The sequence below is a fragment of the Adiantum capillus-veneris genome, chromosome 25, assembly GCF_014529385.1.
Source record: "Adiantum capillus-veneris isolate H3 chromosome 25, ASM1452938v2, whole genome shotgun sequence".
NCBI classification, from domain to species: domain Eukaryota; kingdom Viridiplantae; phylum Streptophyta; class Polypodiopsida; order Polypodiales; family Pteridaceae; genus Adiantum; species Adiantum capillus-veneris.
This window is the reverse complement of record NC_140955.1, coordinates 124,353,906-124,369,745: the sequence shown is the minus strand read 5'-3', so window position 1 is coordinate 124,369,745 and position 15,840 is coordinate 124,353,906. Positions and strand designations below refer to the sequence as shown.

At 42.9% G+C, this 15,840-nt stretch overlaps 2 pseudogenes; both read right to left on the bottom strand.

Annotated features, from left to right (window-relative positions):
- Nucleotides 1–4,359: 4,359 nt before the first annotated feature.
- LOC147425594 (diacylglycerol O-acyltransferase 2D pseudogene) lies at nucleotides 4,360–4,943 on the bottom strand (annotated as a pseudogene).
- Nucleotides 4,944–5,923: 980 nt separating this feature from the next.
- On the bottom strand, nucleotides 5,924–6,507 carry LOC147425593 (diacylglycerol O-acyltransferase 2D pseudogene; annotated as a pseudogene).
- Nucleotides 6,508–15,840: the final 9,333 nt, after the last annotated feature.

Genomic DNA, 15,840 nt, shown 5'->3' with positions numbered 1-15,840 from the left:
TCAGCTTCCACTCTTTGTTCCTTGCTACCTCTAGTGCATCTTCATATGTCCTAGGCTTCTTTAGCTCCACTCTCCAACGCATATTCTCCCAAAGACTAGCTAAGAACCTGTCCTTCTTCATCATGTCAGGTGGGGGTACCTGTGGTGCTAAAGCCTTGCACATTCGCTCCCATGCCAATGAAAACTTACGTATGTACGCATCTAGTGGCTCACCTTCCTTCTGCACCAAACCTTGTACTTCTTGCCACACTTTGTCAGGGTCTTCTATCTTCACAAACTCCACTTCCAATCCATGCCTTAGATTGTCCCAACTCAATCTTATAGGTGGATCAGCCATACGCAACTCCTCTTCAAATGCTTTGGACCAAGCTCGTGCATCACTCTTCAAACAAATTTGGAGAAGGCGTAACATTTGCGTAGGGTCATGAATCTGGTTGCTAATGCAGGCAACCTCCATCTTTTCCAAAAATTCTTCCACATCTTCATCACTTCTTCCATGAAACTCGCGATAAGAGAAAGCCATGGCTACCCAAATTATGATGCTTTGAGAACCCCTTTGAACACACGTGCAAGAACCCAAAACTTTTCACTACCCAATCCCCAGAAACTTCAATGGAGCTCAACTTTAGATAAGGACAAACACATGCACATCAAATGAGTTTTCATAGTTAATCATCGGAATGACAACAGGCAAAGGACATTCCAGGATCTCTCTCAATCTTCTTGGCCCAAACATAAAGACTATGCGCTGCTGGAAAAAGATCTTCCTGGACACATGAACATTAATCTGAATTCTTTGAGTTAAATGAAAAGGAGTGAACTGAGGGCCATTTTGATCATCCATTAAAGCCAACCATGAAGCTCCCAAGAAAGCACACCTGTCTTATCCTCTGATTTTGCCAAAATTTCAACAGCATAACAGCATAAAATGGCTCAAAGACCAAAAGACTAGCCATCATAACTTGGAAAAATTTTGACAGAGTTTCCCCAGAAGTAGAGCAATGAGAACCCAAACTATAGACTGTATCTGTATGCATAAACTGCCAACAATAGAACCCGAGCATCAAATAGGACTCACTAGTACATAGCCTATGGAGAGGTCACAAAAAGGGTGCTCCAGCTACCTGTATCACCGAAAGGATCTCCACATTTGAGAATCCCCCAGCTCAATAAAAACCTCACGCTATCGACCCTCACACGAAGGCTAATGCAAATCGCATATAGTCAAGTCTCAGAAATGACTATCTTCCAGACCAAGTCTCAGAAATGGCTGGGACTGCCAAATACAACCAAGTATGGCTCCACAAATGCGTACAATGGCAGTTTCCACAAGTAACGTACAATCCAACAGACAATGCGCTCAAATAGGCGCCAAGTGATGCATTCCCACAACAACTGCAAGTGACATCACTGCTAGTATATCACTGTACTCCAGCTACTTGTACCTGTGTGAATCACCTGTACCTGTACCTGTCCCTGTAACCTATAACCTAGAACCTGTAATCTGCAACCTGCAACCTGTAACCCCGAATCTCGAAGCTTGAAGCTCGACGCAGAAGGTACTCGAAGAAGATCCTCAGTGGGGGCGCCAAAAGAATGTGAGCGGGATGAAAACACACACAGCGCCTCTATAACGACCCGACACACACTCTTGGGAAGATACACACACACACTATGGGGCACCACTCGGCTTACACAACACACCTGGCCGAGACAGGGAACACACCTCTGGAGTGAGAGGAAAGAGACTATCCACTTGCCCAGTCCACACAGACACACACACACACACACACACACACACCCAAAAAACTCAGCTCAAAAGAGGAGAATTTCTGATGTTTAGATACAAATGAGCTTGGGCCAACACCAATGGGGCAAACAGCTCACACAATATGGGTAAAAGATACTAGATACAATCACAAATTGGAGAAGAAACTTCGCTCATAGGAGAAACTTACACAGAAAAACAGCAGGAAAAGAGTGAGAAATTTGGCAAAATGGACAGCGCCATCGCGTCCGGAACGGCCCAAAACCCCAGTCTACAATGTCAAAGTGCTCAAATCCGACCTCGGATGAGCAGTTTACGGCCAAAACAGGCTCCAAAATGAGCAAAAACACAGCTGCGGCTGTTCCTCCTCTCTTCTCCATGTTTTTTCTGGTCTTCTCTCAGTTTTTTCAGTTCCCACACTTAGATTTTTTAGTTGGGCACCCTTGGCCTTTTAGATGACCTCAAACGGACCCCGAACAGGCCAAAAACTGACCTCGCAGTGCATAGTTGTCACCCTTTTGCATCATTCGCACATCTGGCACTCAGCTTTTTTCCAATAATGCACCTCGCCACCACGTGAAGTGGCCCCCAAAAAAGGTCCTCATGATGACCTCTCTGCATAATTCTCACAAGCAAACACCCACATTGTGTCCGTCCTCATCTGCGTGCAAATATTGACCTCGTTCGCCCTCCTGACGCCACTAGATGCCATCTGACGCACCTGCTGACCTCACGTCGTCGGCCCGCGGATAGCTTCCTCGAGAAGTTTTACGCGCTACCAACTCCTCCTTATTGTAGAAAAACACAATGGTACTAGTAACGATGAAAATCGATGCACTATGTACATGGTGTCCTACCTGTACACATGTGGGCCCCACGTAACCACCTGGCTCTGGAAAATGGGCAATCCTTTATTTGATGCACCATGCATGTATATGTACATATGCGCAATCCCTTGCTCCAAAAACTCCTGACACCGCTAAGTGACTAAATAGAAAAACAAGCCGAGCCGTGTGTAGGACTAAGCGGGCTCGGCTAAACAATTCAATACATAAGCAGATGGCTATAATTAAGCAACTAGCCTTCACGGATCTAAATATGAACCAATCCTAAGTAATGAAATGACTTATTACCTAAACGGTTAGTATTAAAGGGCTAACCCTAATTAAGCAAATAGCCCAAAGCAAACAAGTACATCCGATCGACATAACGTCGCTTTGTCCTAAGTGATCGACATAACAACGCCGATCCAGGATTTGCAAATTAACGAATAACCTAATCAAACTAAAGGTACTTAGAACCTAACACTATAAAGTTTTTTATTTACATTTACAACACCTATAACAAGTCACAATTTAAAAAATAACAATATAATTTTTTAATTTATTTACACAAAAAATAACAAAACTAATTATAAAATAGCATAAATAAAAATAAATCTTTCTTTTAATGATAAAATATTGTTATCTTTCTTTGTTGATGATAATTTTAACTAATGTTATTTATAATAACAAAAGTTAAATTTTTTCAATTAAAAAATGTGTGTGCATTTTTGTTTACTTGCGTGCATGTTTATGTGAATGTGTGTGTTTATGTGTGTATGCAACAAAAGAGAATGATAGAGCACTATCTGAGCAAGAAAAAATTGGAAAAATGTCCACAAACCTGCAAATAAAAAAAAGAGCACCCACAATGTTACTCACTCACACACAAAAGTGAACAAATCTACTAGGAAACAAGAAAAGAAGCTTACCTTGTTGATGGGGAGCAACCTATGAGTGAAAATCTCAAGTCCGGCAAGTCGTGAGGCAGTAAATCTGCAGCAAGTGAGGAGGAGGAGGGCAAGAGAAGAAGAGAAGAAAGGAGCGAAATGCGCAGGAGAAACCGGCGTAGTCTGTTTTTGCAGAATCCATCGGCACATATAGCGTGGATAGTGTGTCGTGCTCTCTATAGTGGGTGCTCCTCAGTGCAATGTGCGTAACATCTCACTCAAACGGAATGAAAACATAGGAAACAATAGATAAGAACAAATCAACAAAGAGACATAGCAGCAGACCAGAACATATGGACTTGACTATCTCAAAGGAACCAATACAGACTTTGGCGTGGCAGCACACTTAGCTCCAGCCCAAAACTCACGGGTAGAATGGGGGTGTCGAGGCTCAGATGTGCAGGGATGGTGAAGACGTACTGTGTGTATAGACTCGCCCCTCTAGATGACAACACCAGACCATATATAAAGAAGATGTTCCTGTGATGACCCAACAGCTACTACTCATATGTACAACCATAAAGAGCCACCAAAGGCTCATAAATGTCAGCCATCTAAGTCTATCTCAAACTAAGTGGTGGGTGTCATTGCCCAGCCCAGAGAGTCTGTCTAGTGTGAACCAGACCAGACCATACCAACTATACTAACTGTGTGTCCCGTGAAAGTGACACTGTAGCCTGCTTTACAAGTTGCCCATCACAAGACCGCTCATCGTCTCGGTGAGAGGAATAGTGAAAAACTATGAAAGAAAACCACTAGGTACCGCATCTGTACAATGGTGAACTCCTGATTCTACAGAGCACCCAACAACCTCGCGATTCTATTCCATGTAACACATCTCTTTGACCCCTCTAGGGATCAGGATACAATTGTAGTTCCTGCTTAATGTATCTACTATGATCTTTCTTGAAGTAGGTGCTAGGCCCAACCATGACCACACATGCCTCAAAAGTGGAGTTAAAAACACTGCATTGCTTGCAAACGCCTTAAGCCTTTGAATAGGCAGGAACCAAGCATGATTGCATGGTCCAAGAATCCCAATTGGAAAAACAGAATGAGGCTCCACAGCAAAGAGATATGTTTGGTTTGGATCCAATGCATCTTTATCCTCCATAACCACATTGAGAGGAAAATGACCTAGTCCATGCTTGCGGATGAACCTTGCAACACTTTCTGTAACAAGAGCACTCTTATCAAAAAGAGGGATGACCATAAGCTTGAGTAACACCGCAAATAAGGTTAAGCTCCATCATGATGGCAGAACGAAAAGAATTAACAGCAACAGCATGGCAACCAGGTGAATACTTGAAGCCACAAGGAAATAGCCAAAAGGCTCTTCAGCTTGCTTGTCTGCTGTGATTGGATTACAAAAAACTTTCTCTTCCCCTTTGTGTCACTGGCCATCTCTTGTGAACAAGGAAACAAATCCAGAGGGTAGCTTGATGATTAAATTACAAGACGTCTCCATCTCCTCACCCAAGAGAGAGAAAGAAGAGAGAGGATTTACAAAACAAAGTGTGTGTGTGTGTGTGTGTGTGTGTGTGTGTGTGAGAGAGAGAGAGAGAGAGAGAGAGAGAGAGAGAGAGAGAGAGAGAGAGAGAGAGAGAGAGAGAGAGAGCAAGAGAGAATGAGCGAAGGCGGGGGAGGAAGTAGCTGGAAGTATGTATGTGTGTAGGTGTGTGCATGAGAGATAGAGACGGACTGCACCCAACACACACAAACAGGAGTAGAAATCGATACTGTGTGGATGAAAGGGGCCTCTGAAGGTAGGAGAAGCATGCAAACACATAGAAAGGTGAGGGAGAGAGATGAGAAGTGGGTAAGAGGGGGCGAGGCATGGGCAGGGGGTGAGGGGTGGGTAGGGGGCGAGGCTTGGGCGGCAGGGGGCGACGGGGGGGGGGGGCGAGGCCATGTGGGTAGGGGGCGAGGGGTGTATAGGGTGGGAGTGTGGGGAGGTGGATAGGGGATGGGTAGAAAATAACAAAAAAAAGTAATACATATAGATACAATGCTAACATCACAGGAACATCTTCTTTATATATGGTCTGGTGTTGTCATCTAGAGGGGCGAGTCTATACAACCATAAAGAGCCACCAAAGGCTCATAAATGTCAGCCATCTAAGTCTATCTCAAACTAAGTGGTGGGTGTCATTGCCCAGCCCAGAGAGTCTGTCTAGTGTGAACCAGACCAGACCATACCAACTATACTAACTGTGTGTCCCGTGAAAGTGACACTGTAGCCTGCTTTACAAGTTGCCCATCACAAGACCGCTCATCGTCTCGGTGAGAGGAATAGTGAAAAACTATGAAAGAAAACCACTAGGTACCGCATCTGTACAATGGTGAACTCCTGATTCTACAGAGCACCCAACAACCTCGCGATTCTATTCCATGTAACACATCTCTCTGACCCCTCTAGGGATCAGGATACAATTGTAGTTCCTGCTTAATGTATCTACTATGATCTTTCTTGAAGTAGGTGCTAGGCCCAACCATGACCACACATGCCTCAAAAGTGGAGTTAAAAACACTGCATTGCTTGCAAACGCCTTAAGCCTTTGAATAGGCAGGAACCAAGCATGATTGCATGGTCCAAGAATCCCAATTGGAAAAACAGAATGAGGCTCCATAGCAAAGAGATATGTTTGGTTTGGATCCAGTGCATCTTTATCCTCCATAACCACATTGAGAGGAAAATGACCTAGTCCATGCTTGCAGATGAACCTTGCAACACTTTCTGTAACAAGAGCACTCTTATCAAAAAGAGGGATGACCATAAGCCTGAGTAACACCGCAAATAAGGTTAAGCTCCATCATGATGGCAGAACGAAAAGAATTAACAGCAACAGGATGGCAACCAGGTGAATACTTGAAGCCACAAGGAAATAGCCAAAAGGCTCTTCAGCTTGCTTGTCTGCTGTGATTGGATTACAAAAAACTTTCTCTTCCCCTTTGTGTCACTGGCCATCTCTTGTGAACAAGGAAACAAATCCAGAGGGTAGCTTGATGATTAAATTACAAGACGTCTCCATCTCCTCACCCAAGAGAGAGAAAGAAGAGAGAGGATTTACAAAACAAAGTGTGTGTGTGTGTGTGTGTGTGTGTGAGAGAGAGAGAGAGAGAGAGAGAGAGAGAGAGAGGGAGAGAGAGAGAGAGAGAGAGAGAGAGAGAGAGAGAGAGAGAGAGAGAGAGAGAGAGAGAGAGAGAGAGAGAGAGAGAGAGAGAGAGAGAGAGAGAGAGAGAGAGAGAGAGAGAGAGCGAGAGCAAGAGAGAATGAGCGAAGGCGGGGGAGGAAGTAGCTGGAAGTATGTATGTGTGTAGGTGTGTGCATGAGAGATAGAGACGGACTGCACCCAACACACACAAACAGGAGTAGAAATCGATACTGTGTGGATGAAAGGGGCCTCTGAAGGTAGGAGAAGCATGCAAACACATAGAAAGGTGAGGGAGAGAGATGAGAAGTGGGTAAGAGGGGGCGAGGCATGGGCAGGGGGTGAGGGGTGGGTAGGGGGCGAGGCTTGGGCGGCAGGGGGCGACGGGGGGGGGGGGGGGGGGGGGCGAGGCCATGTGGGTAGGGGGCGAGGGGTGTATAGGGTGGGAGTGTGGGGAGGTGGATAGGGGATGGGTAGAAAATAACAAAAAAAAGTAATACATATAGATACAATGCTAACATAGCAGATACCACTTGAGTTATAATGGCAGTGGTGCTCATATTGAGCTCCTTTGCAAGCTTACCCAGTGTGAATTCTTTTAGTAAAGGGTCAATTGAGCAATCAACTTCTGTGACTTCTACGCTAGTTGTTGGCTTAAGTGGCTCATTGGGCTCAATTACGATAGGAACACAGCAAAAGGGTGTGACCTCAGGCAAAGGTTGATTAGATAGTCCATAACAAGGCGTAGACTTGGTAGCTTCCAACCACTCTAGCAGATCTTTGTTTGACCCTTCAGGAGTAGGAGACTGTTCTTGTTCAGGGTTGGTTTCCATTGACAAAGAAACTTGTTGCACAATGAGATCCATGCCTCCTTCTAAGCGAATGGGTTGAATCGGGGAGCCAGGAGTATTTATCCACATTGTGTCATTTCCCCAATCATGTAGTGCTTTAGTATGTCTTAGCCATGGTCTACCGATGAGCAAGGAAAATCCTTGCTCAACCTGGGGAAGACAAAACACAACAAAATCCAAGTTAAATGTGAATTCTTTTACCTACAAAGGCACTTTGTCCACTATCCCACTGGGTAGACTGTCCGTTCGTCGTCCGATGTAACTGTGAAGGGAGCAGTGCAAGTAGGTTGCACACTTAGAGCTAACATAGTGAACTCGGGAATCAGGTTGATGCCAGATCCACCATACACTATCACTCCTGAGAATCTCCACCCCAAGACGAATACGATGAGACGAGGGCTTCTATAATCAGTGAGGAGAGCAGCGGGATGGGATATCATATAGGCTCTAAGGGCTACACTGGTAGGTGCCCGCCACTAGACCTTGCATCAGGATACAAAGATTGAATGATGGAAAGGGTGTCACTTCAGAAATTTACATCAAGTTGAAGCATGTTGGACAATGACACTTTTTGAAAGGTGTTTTTCAAGATAGTCTCTATTGTAGGCTTCTCTCTTTTGATCAATGATTGCTCTAGTATCTTGAGCTTCTACAAGTCCTCTACTGCTTCCATGAAGGCACCATCAATATCTAAGAGAAGAGAGGTAGGTTGGCTCTTGGCACTACCTACTAGTTTTTCAACTACTAGGGGAGGTTGACTCATTTGTGTGACTGGAGATGAAAAAGTTGGACCGTCAGGGAGGCTAAGACCAAGAGCGGCTCTCTATGCCGCATGAGCACACCCATAGGCTCTTCTACCAGTTTCAACCCATTTTGAGAGGCAACTACAAGATTGGAAGGCGGGGCCTATGGAATGGTGCTTACTAAGATTAGGTTGATCTTTGGGAATGTAAACTCCTGTTGGTTTTGTCTTGTGCTTGCAGTTGTGGATGCATGTTGTTTTGGGTAGTCCTTACTATAGTGATCCTTGGCTTCAAGGCAATGTCGGCAAGGAGGGGACCCTTCTGGCAACGGAAATTTTCTCTGATAATTTCCATACTCCCCACACCTGTAGCACAAAATTGGCCTATTGGAGGGGTGAGGTGGTCTTGGCGCTTGTTGCATTGGGAACGGATGCTGATGTGTAGAAGCTTTAGGGAACTGAAGGAGCATTAGCATGATAAAAGCTGGGAGATGCAAAGTTGTTGTGCATACCTTGCATAGGAGGTGTTGTCAGCAGAGGTGGCATAGGGTTTTGATGGCCATAGGGTGAAACCATGTTGGATGCAGGTATCAACCCTTGTTGAAGGTTGGGGGTGAGGCTCTGTTGTAGTTACCGCATTCAGTTCAGAAAATAGCACTCTTTGTCATCATGACCAGGTTTCTCGTAGAAATGGTAGTAAGCTCAAAGTGGGCAGTCCTGAGGAGGATACCCTGGAGTGCAACAAGATGTACACCACACCATCGATAGCTTAGTGTCTTCTTGTGCCCGGAGCTCTTCTAGCTCTCACTTGATTTGTTCTAAAGCCTCTTGCTGTGGATATTTTTCCGGTCTAAAAGAGAAGGATCTCTCCTCTTGAAGTGATCTTTGTAACTTTAGTGCTTCTAACTCCCTTTATAAGGAAAGCAAGGGGTCACAGGGATTTTTCGTGAGTGTTGAGGTAGTCTCCACGTGAAGGGGGTCCTTGAATAGCCTCCTTGCTCCTTCTATCCTGGTAGCGGCTGCTATAAACTCCCCCAGAGATGCTCAGGTTGAAGACTTTCGCATATTTTTTGTTGAGACGTCTTTGGAAGAGCTTTCTCTACCCACTTCTTGACCATAAATTCCCCTAGTTGTTGCTGAGGAAGCTTGGCAGCCAAAGACTTGGTTTTAGTCATGAGTTCTGCAAAAGTCTCCTCTGGCTGGAGCACCATGTTGGCCAACTCATCCAAAACCTTTTCTTGGAAGTCACCTGGCCTGAATGCTACACAGAACTCTTGTCTTAAAGCTGCCCAACTTGGAAAGTGATTCTCTGCAAACTGACTGTACCACTTTTCTGCTAAACCATCCAAGGTTGATGGAAACAAAACCAAATAAGCATCTTCTCTATTAAGACCACGACCTCTACAAAGAAATACAAACCTCCTTGCATGGTTGTGTGCATCTTCTGAGGAGAGTCCCTTGAAAGTAGGAAACTACCTTGGCCAAAACACTGGTCAACACCTCCATGGTCCCTTGCTCAGGAGCCTGTTGCTCAATAGCTTGCTGTAACAAAATAGAGAGATTTACTGGGGAAGATAACGTGGAAGATGTAGAACCGGATGGAGGAATAGATGATGCCGTATGTGGAGGTATGGGTGATGGGGTTAGTGGAATTCTACTAGGTACCAAGGGTTGAGGCCTTCTGTGGTAGTACTTCAGAGGACTTAGTAGTGTGCTTTGATGCTCTAATGACCGCCTTGTATATTTCATGCACTAACCACAAACCCAACCAAGATTTGGGCAAGAAGACCTTTACCTGGCTGAACACCGGTCTAGACTCTACTAGACCAAGGTGAGTGACTAGACCACCTGGCTGGATCAAGAACGAGGAAGGACTAGACCAGGAAGAGAGCTGGTTGGACCAGGGTGAGAGAATCATACCAGCAGGATGAGAGACTAGGTCAGCTAGACTAAGCTGTCTAGGGTGAAACTGGACTAGACCAGCAGGCTACATTGTGCAAGGCGAAGTAGGCGAGGCTAGGTACAAACCAGCTAGCTTCTCAATTTGTACCTCAACAAAGAGTGAGACTTCAGTTGAGGTCCCATCGGGCGTGCCAAAAATTAGAACACCTGAAGTGTGGATAATGTGTAGTGCTCTCTATAGTGAGTGCTCCTCAGTGCAACGTGCATGACATCTCACTCAAATAGAATGAAAACATAGGAAACAATAGATAATAGCAAATCAACACAGAGACACAGCAGCAGACAAGAACATATGGACTCGACTATCTCAAAGGAACCAATATAGACTCTAGCGTGGTAGCACATTGAGCTCCAGCCCAGAACTCACAGGTACAACGGGTGCAGAGGTACTATGTGTATAGACTCGCTCCTCTAGACGACGACAACAGACCATATCCGAAGAAGATGATCCTGATGACCCAATAGTTACTACTCATATGTACAACCATAAAGAGCCACCAACGGCTCATAAATGTCATCCATCTAAGTCTATCTCCAAACTGATTGGTGGTGGTGACCTAGCCACGATGTCCACTATACCACCATCCGTATCCCTACCATGTGTCACTGCCCAGCCCAAAGAGTCCTTCCAGTGTGAACCAGACCAGACCAATTGTACTAATTGTGTGTCTTGTGAAAGTGACATTGTAGCCTGCTACAGTACTACATGCACTGGTACAGACTCTTAATGAGCGCCGGTATAAACATCGCTATATGTGTCGATATTTGCATTGATATACACATCCAAAAACCTAAGTTTCCTTTGAAACCCATCTAGGTTCGTAAAAAATCCTGGTTTAATGTTTTTGAAATTTGTTGAAGCTGCAAACTCTGGCTAGATTTTGAGCTTGACTTAGAAGATAAGCAGTAAACTTTCACAATTTTTAGCCCAACAACTCCACCAAATTTTGACCTTAAACCCCAAAACAAAAAATGTGCTCTTTCCCTGTCTACTAGCGGGGGGAAATGTTTTTGGTAAGTCTTGAAAGTTGAAGCCCACCTTTCACCTCCAAGGTTTCAACCAACATTTCTTGACACTCAGTAGTGGGCATCAAATTTGGGCCCTGTATAGGGGTCCTTACTAAAATCCGGTTCAAATATTTTCTACCGAGACAATATGGTACATAATGATATTTGTCCTAGTGGATTACTCGAAAAGGATTCAAACTTAGAGAACAAATTAGTAAGTATGTATGCCAAGTGTGGCATGCTATAAATTTCCCCTAGAGGTTTGACCATTTGATAGATTCTTGCATATTTCTCTTTCTATTGAGCCAAGAATTAGGTGCTTTGTTATGTATACTATGGTGTGAATTCCCTTGGATAATGGAAGTTTGAGAAGCACCACTTGGATCTCTTTCCTTTTGATCGCCTAACTTTGGTATTGTCCATCATCAAAGGGACAAGGAAGCTATTTTTACCAAACCACGAGCGAACTTTTTTGAGCAAACAAAATAGCAAGCAAGCCATACATCTAATCAATGAAAACATTGATTTGAAAACATGACTTGTCCATATGTTTACATAAGGAATACTTAGGAAGATGGTATGCTCATACTACCATTGAAGAGATATTGCGGATTGATGATATGAAACCCAATTAGTTAGCTTGCTTTGGGGAGAGTAAAGAATACTCATACTAACTAATGTGTATGCTGACATTAAAAACATTCCCTTACATAATGACCTAGAAGTCATTTCTCTAGAGACAATAAAAAATACAATAAATACATTTGATATCGAATCAAATTTGTAATAAACTATGTTTTACTTCTATTTTTAGTGAAATATAAACTAATAATAGAAAATTATGACACTGGTTTGACTATTTTATTCCTTGGATAGACTTTGTTATGACACTTAATGAAAGAAACTTGGACGTGGCCCAAAACCTTGCAAGGTATTTTGTGTAAAATCATTACCATAATTCTAGGTGTGCATACGTTAGGGGACTCTTTCCATATCTCATTGAAAAATCCTCAGCTAGCTAGCCACTTGGATAGATGAATCAAAAAATAAATATAATGCGTGTAAGAATTTCATCTTAAGAGGACTTAGATATAGGTTTTTTTTTCATTTTGGTATTTATTTAAATAGTTACACTTAGGTGTGCGTTATTTTTTGCCTAAGTATGCCACTTCCATTGGCTCATCACTCGCATAATATTCCTTACCATTGTGTATATCCATTTTTTTTATAAATAAACCTATTCGTACAAGCCTACTTGAATTTTTATGTATGTCTAGTCTAAAAAAAATGCTTAGAAATATACTTTTTACTTAGTCATTTATTTTTTAGATAATTATTTTCTATGTGCATGTTTTCTTTACAGTAGAATTGTATCAATAAGACACAAATGATAGTCTCCTCTACATGTTTCATGTCCTTTATTTTTTCATATTTTTTGAAATTTATATTTATGTAGAGGTGCCATTATTTTAGATTCTATGAATAGTCTATACTCTAGCTTGTCTTTTTCCATCATATATATTTTTTCTATTTCAAAATAATCCTCCTCCATACATGTGTTCATGATCATTTGAGTGTCCTATGCCATACCCTCATGTATGGAGGGGCTCACTCTTGGAGTCTTATGAAAGTTCAACTAAAAGGGACCCACTAAAATTGCAGTGAGAAAAGACACATGGTTTGGTGGAATTTTTCGCATCCACTTCCAATCCAGGTTTGAAAAAAGTGATTAACATAAAAAGATAGTGCACAAGCTCAATAATATGTTTAATATTTTTTGTGATTTTTGAAGCTCATGGTTTTGAGAGAGGATTTTTTTGGTAGATCCCAATTTGTCCACACTTTCACACAAGGAATCTTCCTAGGCCTTTTCACTCCTTACACACTTCCACATACACACACCCACTCATTCTTTCCATTCCTCACTCAAACTTGCAAATTGCATCTTCTCTTACCTTTTTCTCCCTCCCCACTTCCACAAGTTCAAATCAATGTCTCCACACACATAAACACTCTCATATCTCTTTAACATCACTTCCATCTTACCCATTCTCTCTTCATCCATTCCTATATAATGCACTTCATGTGAGCATACCTTAGTCATCTCTTAGGTTACTAATCTACTAATATAAATAAGCATCGACATAACCTTAAAAGGTATATCACCTCAAGACATGTACATAGTGAACATGTTCTCTCTCTCTCTCTCTCTCTCTCACTCACACACACACACACACACACACACACACACACACACACACACACACACACGAACACATACACACAAATTTCCTCTTCATCTACCGTCAATAATGATCTTTTCTTCAGTCTACATCCATGGCTCAAGCATACAAGGGAGGCCCGTTATTATTTGATATTAAAAAATAGCCGTAATGAGGTGTCTTCAACCTATAAATAGTCCCCTTTCCTTCCTTGTAAATCATCTCTCACATAGCACCCTAATACTATACACATGAGGTGAGATTAGGTGTGGTCACCATATTGTGCGTTTACACATTGGTGCACTACAATTTTTTATGATACACATTGAAAGTGAGAGAGTGTGAGTGTCATGTCTCAAGATTACTATCATATTTGCTCTTCTATCATCAAACAAATTGAGGTTTATTGCTTCAAAGACATGACTTGGCTTTCAAATCTTTGTCCTTCCACTTAGCCAACGTGGTTTAATGAATTCAAGGTGCTTTGTATCTTAAAGTCGTTTCACTTTATCTTGTTGTGAAAGCATTTTAATGTGTTCATTTCCTAATTCTTGTCCATTGTACGAGGGTATTGTGGTGATAGGTGTCCCACAATCTTTAAAAAATGTGTGTGTGATGGCAATGTTTAACACTCACCAAGAGTCGGTCTAGTTTTATACAAGCTCCATGATAGCATCGTAACAAACAACATCATTGTGCAAGTTGCAAACCATGTACTGCACACGCTCCTTTCTCTCTCCCCTTTTCTCTACATCTTTCTTTATGTGTGTTGTCATAAGGTTGTTTGTGCACAAGCTCCATTCCTTTCTCTCTCCCCTTTTCTCCACATTTGTCTTTCTTCGCTTGATGCTTGTGCTTGCATAAAGCTGTTTATGTGCTTGCATAAAGCTGTTTATGTGCTTTCTTCGCTTGATGCTTGCATAAAGCTGTTTATGTGTGTTTTATTGGGCCTCCTCTTGAACGTGACAAAAACTCTAGTGTGTCCTAATTTGCATCCATAACTAGGTCATGCTCCTTTTCTTGTTTGGGTTGCTTCCATTGCCATCCATCCTGGACCGCCTCAACACACACTTACACACACGAGGGCTACTAGCAATAATTTTATAGGCCACCGCCATCATTGTTATAGGGCACCAATGTTTCAGTTGAGAATAGCAGATCTATTTTGGGATGGGTTTGATAAGCCCTCTCTTTACACTTATCTCCAACGACCCTTCGCCAATGGCTTTATTGGCCAACCTTGTGATTGGGACCTTGAGATCATCCCAAAATTCTCTATAGATAGAATTTCACCGTCATCCCATCCAACCAGGGGACTTTTCCTTGCCAAGGGATTGCAATGCTAGTGAACATTCATCTTCAAAAAATGCCCTTTCCAAGCTACTAGCTTCTAAGTGGGGAATATTCTGCTTGACGCTCTGAAGTAGGGTCCCTCTGGCTTCTTCCACTTCATGGGACTCGATCTCTGGGCGTCCAATGATTTGATTAAGATAGCTCAACATCAGACCAACCATCTCATCTTGGTTATAAAATGTTGTCCCTTTCTCATCATAGAGCGAGCCGACGTGGCCCCGGCTCTTCTTGATTTTTAAAGCCCTAAAAACCTGAGCTTTTGATTAGAGGCTTTAGGTTGAAGGAAAGTCTCCCTAGAGAGAAGCCTTGCCTTTATGATATCTTCTAACTTCTCATTAGCAAGGTTAGATTTGGCTTCAATCCATCGTTTGTGCTCATCCTCAGTAGCAAGCCAATTCGTTTTTGTGGAGGTAAGCAATTGTACCTCCGATGTAAGATGTAGAAGGTGTACCTCCCTAACTTTCTTGATTCTGGGGCCCGAGGTTTTGATTGCTTTCTGGCTACTCCGAGCAAAGAGTTCCCATGCATTGTGTGTTGAGGCTGACATCTTTTTTGAGCTTACCCAGTGCTTTCTTGGTTAGATTCCTAAAAAGACGGTCTTTGAATAGGTGTGCCCCTGTTACTAACAATTTTTTCCCACCTTTTGGGGTCTACTCCTCCCTTGTATTCTTCTTAAAATGTATGTGCAGAGGTTTGTGATCCGAAAGGCTTTTTGTTGGGACTACCTTCATCTCCATTAGTGACGGTATCCAGTCAGCCGGTGTGAACAATAGCATCTATCCAGCCTGGAGGTAGTGTGGGCATACAGGAGGCTTGTGTAGGTGAAACTAGGCGTGCTGTTCCATGGGCCGACTTCCCATTAGTCCATCATCGCCCACTTTTCACACAAAATTTGTCATTTAGACCTTTTCAAGCCAGCCAGCATATTGGAGGATCCCGTTCTATCCTTGCTCTTTTCTACCATATTGAAGTCGCCAACCAACAACCACTCACCTTCAATAGGAGCATCTC